Raw genomic sequence first — 8,270 nt, 5'->3', positions numbered from 1 at the left:
TATGAGGCTGCTCCCCATATCCACACTGTTCTGGCGAGATATGCCAGCATTTGAAATACTTGATGCCTGCCAGCTAACAGTGATGATTGATGATGGAACTTTGGATCAGTTTTGTTCTTTTGTAGATTTTTGCAGGAAGTCCAGGATTCAAAGTTCCGTCATCAATCATTGTGGAAATAGGATTTGTTTCCCTTACAGGGTAGTCGTTGGTTCTGTTTTTCCTCCCTGTTTCTTTTCTTTTTCTATTATTATTATTTTTTAAGTCTTGCTTTCATTTGGTTATAAAAAGGCATATGTACCTATCTATGGGAAATTAAATTTAAAAAGTTAAACAAGGTGGGAGCTGGCGTTGAAAACACAATTTGCAATGTGTAATTTCATCATAAGGGGGGAGTCTACAGTGAGGAGCTACACAGCAGCTCATCTAGTTTGTTGCTATGCAGAAACAAATTTTAGGGATACTTTTTAAATAAGCAAATTGCCCTAATTTGAATTTTCTTACAACCAATTTGATTTATACCCCTGAATTCAATTATTAATGATCTTTCTGAAACTCAACAGTTAATGGCCACTCATTTCTTTAGAGTAAATTTCCAGATGAACTGAAAAGATAAAGATGAAGCTGCTCCATAGCCTGCGGTACAATTCCCTGCTACATATTGTTATGAGTTTGTGGGGTGCCTGGATTCCCCTTCTAATTCATGGACCCCACCCCTTCTAATTCCTGGGTACCAGACACTGGATTTAGCATGTTAAAATACAAGCCAGGAGCCAGCTTGGTAATGGCTTGTTAAAAAAGAGTTGTTAGGGAGACAAAGGGATTGGTTCTGTGCCAACTCAGAATTAGGACAAAAACATTTGAAGTAGTTTTTAGAGTTGGAAGGAGAGCAGCTGTTTTTAGGATTGCAGTTAGGGATGTTGTGGGCTGGAAGAAAAATAGTTGCAGTTGGTTAAATGTGGCGAGCTGGGCAGTGGGACAGAGGGCCATCGCTAATTTCTGCACAGTGGCGTAGCGTGGGGGGTGCAGGGGGGGCCGGCCGCACCGGGCGCAACATCTGGGGTTAGGGCAAATCCAGGGTTAGGGGGCGCAAATCCACGGGTTAGGGGGCGCAAATCCACGGGTTAGGGGGCGCAAATTACTTGCCTTGCCCCGGGTGCTGACAACCCACGCTACGCCACTGTTTCTGCAGGCTCCAAGACTGTGGCTATGGGAGAAGACAGACTCCCTTGGGGTGATAATGCTGTGAGCCCCTCCATCACAGGCTCAGGTTGTATATGTGTGTAAATAAACTATATTATGTGAGTTTTATTTGCAGTCATACTGGTATGCAGGCATAAAATTCTGTGTAATGAAAAATGTGGTGAGGGAGGTGTTTTCCTCTGCCCCCTTCCCTCTTATAACTGGGAAAGTTGGGGTCATCCAATGAAATGGATTGACAGTTGATTCAGAAAAGTGCTCCTTCATGCAAAGCATAATTGATTTATGTGTTTCACTGCCACAAGGTTTGTTGGTGTTCATTAGCTTAGATGGCTTTTAAAAGGGTTTAGACAAATTCATGGAGGATGGACCTATGCCTCTGAATATTTGTTGCTGGTGGGCAACAGCCTTAGAGGACTTCACACCCAGCTTCCTGGAGGCACCTGACTGGCCACTGTGCAAGGGATTACATAAATGCTTTTTCTGATCCAGCAGAGCTCTACATTCGTTCTTACGAATTCCGTAGCAACTACACTTCCACATGCTGCAGCTTGCCCTAATACAGGTGTGCCGTGGCTGGATAGAACTGAGCAGCCAGGCAACAGTTCTGAAAGAGGCCTCTTAACAAGGCTTTAATGTTTACTTTATTCTAAGTTATACAAAGGATAAAAGGCTTTAACTGTCCACAGTGCAGCTCTGACTTGGGAATGGTGGTGTTAGGGGAGCTAAGCAAATCCATCACTCAGTCATATGCAGCTATAATAACAACAGTTTATGGAAACGGATTAGAATTACAGTGGAGTCCTCTACATTATATACTGGCGTTGCTTATTTTTATAAGGCAAAAGCAGTTCTTTTTATATTCTATGGCCTCTATGGAGTTGAATTCCACCGCTGCTATGAGACTGTTTACAACAAAGGGCAAACAATTCTAAAGGATATTGGATGAAGCCCATTAGCATTAAGCCAAATCCTTCTAGACTGAGGTTGACACTCCATCTCTCTGTTAAGACTGCTGCTGCCAAAGACATTAGTATTTTCGGACCTCATTTTTCAGAATCCTGAGCCCTTTGCCCATGAAGGAAGAAAACTGATTTCATTTTGCATGAACCAACTGGTCTAACATGGATCTACTCTGAAATTGGAACCAGATTTTAAAGCTAATATAACAAAATACCTTGTGATATGCTATCACCCTGACAGCAATCTTCTGCTCTGTCTATAGGACAAACAGGTAAAAGGCTACATGAATCTGACATAAAAACTGGCAAAATTCAGAAACCCATGGGAGGACATTTCATTCTCTCAGGACACTCTGCTGACCTTAAAGCCATTATTCTTTGACAAATCAAAGGGAGAATCCAACATGAAACTGCTGAACTAGAATTTATCACCAGGAGTTTTTTAGGATTCATTTGGGATGAAGACCTTTTGTCCCACTGCAAGTGGTAAATTATAACAGAAAAACTTTATTATATAACAAGGCTTTACTGTTCCTGTGAAGAACTGCTGTTGTAAATGGTCTCTGTGCTTATCTGTGCTTATACATTTTAGCTTTACATAGAACTACGACTGAATCACAAACATTGCCTCTTGCATTTTGCATCCTTTTAGTTCCATTATTTATACCTCTTCCTTTACACCAGGGTATATGTTCGTGTATTATCTGCTGAAGGTAATACTTCATATATCTAACGAAGCAGGCTGTAGCCCTGGCATAGGCAAACTTGGCCCTCCAGATGTTTTGGGACTACATCTCCCATCGTCCCTAGCTAACAGGACCAGTGGTCAGGGGTGATGGGAATTGTAGTCTCAAAACATCTGGAGGGCCAAGTTTGCCTATGTCTGCTGTAGCCCATGATAGCTTAGGCCACAATAAACCCATTAGCCTTTAATATGCCACCAAACTTTCTGCTGGTTTTGTTCTTTGGAAAATTTCAGAGTGGTGCTTGGTTGCGTTTTTGAGTTTTTAAAATTTAATGCTCCAGCTCTGTAATGGGACTTTTCCATCTTTGGAGGATTGCAACTGAGATGGTCACTTTGCTGTAAGTTATTTACAGCCTCAGCAAAAATGTGACCAAATAAATGCCCTTGGAGTGCCAAGTGTTGAGATCTATGGTGGTTCTTAGTAATAAAGGTCTCTTTGTTATGCAGTTTTGGACTCACTCCTAAATAAGCTATATTGTCTGGTATGCCAGCTCCAGAAGCAAAAAGTATGGATAGAAACTGGGGTTTGCAGCCAATTCACAAATGCATGTTTTTGCTAGACAAGCACAGGGCTAGTACACAGAGACTTCTTAAACTTGTGTCTCCTCCTTTTCCTCGAAAGCACTATTGAACCATCATATATAACTCCCCCCCCCCAGTGGACGTTCTGTGTGCTTGCCTTCTCTAGGTGGGAATTCTGTAACAAAGGAGATAATCCTTTCTACTTCCTCCTCCTTTAAGGAGACTCTCTCCCCACCATGCTTCCAAACTGATCAGACATGTGTCTGGGGGCTCCAGACACCCACAACCTATTTTGAAGCCATCTTTTGTATTTTGTGTTAATGAAGTTTTCGTACCTGTACTGTATTTTCTGCCTGCATTGAAATGTAAGTAAAGTTTTTGTTTATTTCGCTGAAAACATGTGGTTCATTCTCTGCAGCGGGGTGAAGAGGCAGAGGTCAACAGACCACAAATAAAAAGGATTAAAATGTGTAATTGCCTTATTCCTAGGGTTTAGTAAGGTGCAAAATGTACAAGTGTTTTACTCTGCTAAAAAGGCTTCACAGCCTGCCTACTTTTTGCATCTCTCCCACATACATGGGATAGGAGGTTTAAATTTTAATCTGCAGATTTAACCATCAGTCCATGTATTACAAAAACAAACCTACATGTACAGCTGGTGCACACGCCTTGTGGTGGAAGGATTAGCCAGAGGGAGAGAAAGAAATGAGGAGGCAGCCCATTAAAATCACTGTTCTAGATACATACTTTATTCCCACAGCATGCTGCTGACACAAACAAAATGATGTTTAATGTGTCTAATGAGCTATATAGCATTTGATGGTTTCCCCCACAGTCAGTATTCTGAAGTGTGGGGAGGTTTTGAACTGATAGTAAACTAGAAGTAATTGCAAAATGCCAGATATTCTTTAGAAATCTCAGTTTATAATAACTTGCCACAACATTGATAAATGCATGGCACACAGTTTCTACTCTAGTACAGGCTTGGGCCACACTTTAAAATCAGCTATACATCCTACATTTCCAGGGTTAAATCCCTGCCAGGCCTATCCATGAGGCAGACTGAGGCAGCTGTCTTAGGTGGCAGAATCTAAGCGGTAGTGCCCCCGCAAGCAACCACCACCAGAGAAGAAAGGAGAAGCAACTGTGGTGGCAAGATCTCTTGTGAGATCTCACCAGAACCACACAGAAGCTGACACCACACCCACAGGATCCTGGGAAGCAAGGCTTCAGGGGAGGGTAGCACGGAGGCTGCACCTTCCCATTTCACCTCAGGCGGCAAAATGGGATAGGCCACCCCTGCTTGTCACAAGGACTGAGTATGTACCTGAGGTGAAGCAAGTACAGCAGTACCTCGGGTTACATACGCTTCGGGTTACATACGCTTCAGGTTACATACACTTCAGGTTACAGTCTCTGCTAACCCATAAATATTACCTCACAGTGTTGCAAGGAAGACTTGTGATGTATAAGGCCTACCACTTATGCTGCGGTCCCCTTTCCTCTTTTGGATTCTGAAAGGGTCACAACCTTTTTGGAACATAAGCTTTACATGTACAGTACATGCTGAAAGCAGTCGCAGTGCACGAGGATACAGGGTGACAGATGCATCTTTCTGACAGCAGTGCTACACTCGCCAGGACAGGGGTGGGGTGGGGTGAGGGCAGGGGAGCTCTGAGTTGGTGGCAGCCTGCAGGTGGTAGAGGCTGGCCCATTAGGGTGAAGGAGGCCTCCAATCTCAACCTGCCCTCACCTGCCAACCTTCTTACCCACAACTAGTCCAGGGGGTGGCAATGCCTACCAACTTCCTTCTTCGTTTCCATGCTGCCCTTGTAGAACTCAGCAGGGAGGGAGGCAGGACAAAAGCTAAAATCAGTTGGCTCCACCTGTCGTTGGCTCTGGCTCCACCTACTGGTGGGCTTCCTGTCTTCTGTCCTACCAGTCCCCATGGGCAGCAGTTATCACTGCCCACAGGTGTGCTTACCTCAGGCATAGGCAAACTCTGGCCCTCCAGATGTTTGGGACTGCAATTCCCATCATCCCTGACCACTGGTCCTATTAGCTAGGGATTATAGGAATTGTAGTCCCAAACATCTGGAGGGCCAGAGTTTGCCTATGCCCGGCTTGCCTGGTTGGAACAGGTCTTTGAACTGTAAAAATATTGCTTCTTCTTTGCCCAGGCAGAAGATGGATAGGCTTGCGTGTAGAAACCTGTGGTTTGTGTGTGGTTGGAATATAGCATGCGGTACAAAGATCAGTCATATCTCTTGCTCCATCCACTTGCTTGCCTATGGTTGTTCTCATCACTGGCGTGTGTTTCTAAAAGAAAGAAAGAAAGAAAGAAAGAAAGAAAGAAAGAAAGAAAGAAAGAAAGAAAGAAAGAAAGAAAGAAAGATAAAAGGAAGGAAGGAAGGAAGGAAGGAAGGAAGGAAGGAAGGAAGGAAGGAAGGAAGGTAGGTGACCCATTCCTGCAATAACATATCCTATAGAAACCCTGAAACCCTGTTAATGTTTAAAAAAGAATGCCAGTATTTCTTTTTAATCTGTCTGCAGACAGTTCTCTTGGACAGAACGCTAGAAGTCTTGTGCTATATTGCAGGAGGCTGAGATAAATATTGTCACACAAATCACGGGATTATTCAAAGATGCAATGAGCTGAGCTTGGTTGGCTCTTCGCTCTAAAGGTGTTTATTACTCCAGACATCTCAAGAGTGAAGCATAAACTATGATGACAAAGCCACCTGCCAGCAGAATAGAACTTGCATTATTGAACAATCAATTCATTTTAAAAAGTCATTCTGGACTTGACAGGTTAAGATCCATTTAAGATATGTTAGGGTTCCCATTATTCTTGTTATCACCGATTGCCAATGACCATGTATAGCTCACAGACAAACTCTATTAAAATGAACAGGATTTTTGCTCAGAAGTGCTTACACAGCTTTGCTACATCCATCTTTAGTGTGCTATGTGGGAATGGTCAGTTGGTAGAGCATGAGACTCTTAATCTCTGGGTCATGGGTTCCAACCCCACTTTGGGCAAAAAGATTCCTGCATTACAGGGGGTTGGACTCAATGACCCTCATAGTCTCTTCCAACTGTATGATTCTATGCAGCTAGAGGTACAGGGTTCCTGAACCTTTAATAGTTCAAGAGAGGAAATTTCAGCTGATGCAGGTTTTTTAATGACATATTCATCCTGCTATTAAAGGTACAGAAGCCCTGTCCTTTTTTACATATAATATCTGAAGTATGGTGAGCATAAGTTTGTCAAAAATATATAATGCATTGCTCCTGTACCTTTAACAGCTTATGAAAACAAAGCTCAACAAACAAAAGCAGCTGAAGCTTTTCACACCATGCAGATACAGAGATAGGAAAAGCTTACCCTGTTGGATTTCTGCATCTCATGCAGCTAATAAACGCAAAAAAGGGATTTGCTTCCCACACAAGTCCCATAACACCACAACATTGGCAACCCTATTTTAAAGTATTTCAAATTCAACATGGTGTCATACTAGAGTTCAAATTACCAACAGTAATGGCATCTGCATTTAAGGTAACTGGAAAAATTTCTTTCTTCCTCACATCATTATTTAAGGCTCATTTTCTCTTAATTTATCTATCCATGTTTTGGGGGGAGAGCTTGGTGTAGCTGTGTTCTTTATAACTTCAATATCTTAAAAACCTGTAAACTCTAATCTTTTTACCTTTCATAAATAACACCACTTTGGCATAAATACATTTTTTAAAAAATAAATTGATTATATCTGCCCTACAACAGAGTATGGTTGCCCATCCCAACAGACTCCAACATTGGTCAAACAGCAGACTCATTACAAATAAAAAGCACAATATAAGCAAAATTATTAAATCTTTCTGTACAGACAGAAATAATAAATAAAAAGTAGGATTCATCCTTTATCTGGGGCAGAATAGGACAAGGAGTTTTTATTTGCAATTTTAACAGATCAAGAAGTCACCAGCCCCATTTCTTTTCCATCAGTGCACAGACCAGAGTAATGAGATGCCCCAATGCACGTTTACTGCTGGATCCTATCCTTTTTTCCTGCTGATCAAAAGCATGCATGATCAAGCTGTTTCTATGTGACTACATTTGTGCAGCTCAATTGCATCACTTTAATTAGAGTTGGTACATTGTGGCTTCTTTTCACACTTTAGCCTTTGAATTCTCCATTCTATCTTTGCTTTTCTCCTTTATCTACTTCAGAATGTATTTTCTTAAAGATGGGATCTATTTTAGTTTTGTATGCTTTTCCACCGTGTACGATAATGGCACAAGAATAACAAACAGGGGATTAGACCCTGAAGCACAACCACAGTCCTTCCCAGCAAGAATGCAGCCTAATGATAGAAAGCAGAAATAAATAAAATGAGAGCACTTAGCCCACTCATGAGTTATACAAGATTATCAGTAGGTGCTGCATATTATGGTACAAATAAGAGCGAGGAGAGACAAGCCATGTTTAATGTGGAACACAAACAATGTTTTGCTCACAGAAATAATTAGATTGTTTTTATTCATGGCATTCTGAGAATCCCCCATGCAACGTCCATTCCCTCTACTGCTTCCCTATTTAAATCAGTTGTGCTTCCACCTACCTAGCCCAGCGCATTTGGTAAAAATGTAACATCCGCAGTTCATAGTTTGGTCCAACTTCACTGAGGCTTAGCATTAACTGTGAAAGGCAAAATAAGTCATTTAGAAGCTGCAATTCAATGTGAGCTTAATTTGGAGTAAGCCTCATGGATCGTATGAAGATGTTAGGTCTGTGCAAACAGGCAGAGGATTGGGCTCTGAGAAAATTCAAGGGGGTAGGCT

This window comes from Podarcis erhardii (genome assembly GCF_964252035.2).
Source record: "Podarcis erhardii genome assembly, chromosome: 2".
NCBI lineage: Eukaryota > Metazoa > Chordata > Lepidosauria > Squamata > Lacertidae > Podarcis > Podarcis erhardii.
Note: the sequence above shows the minus strand (reverse complement) of the source record.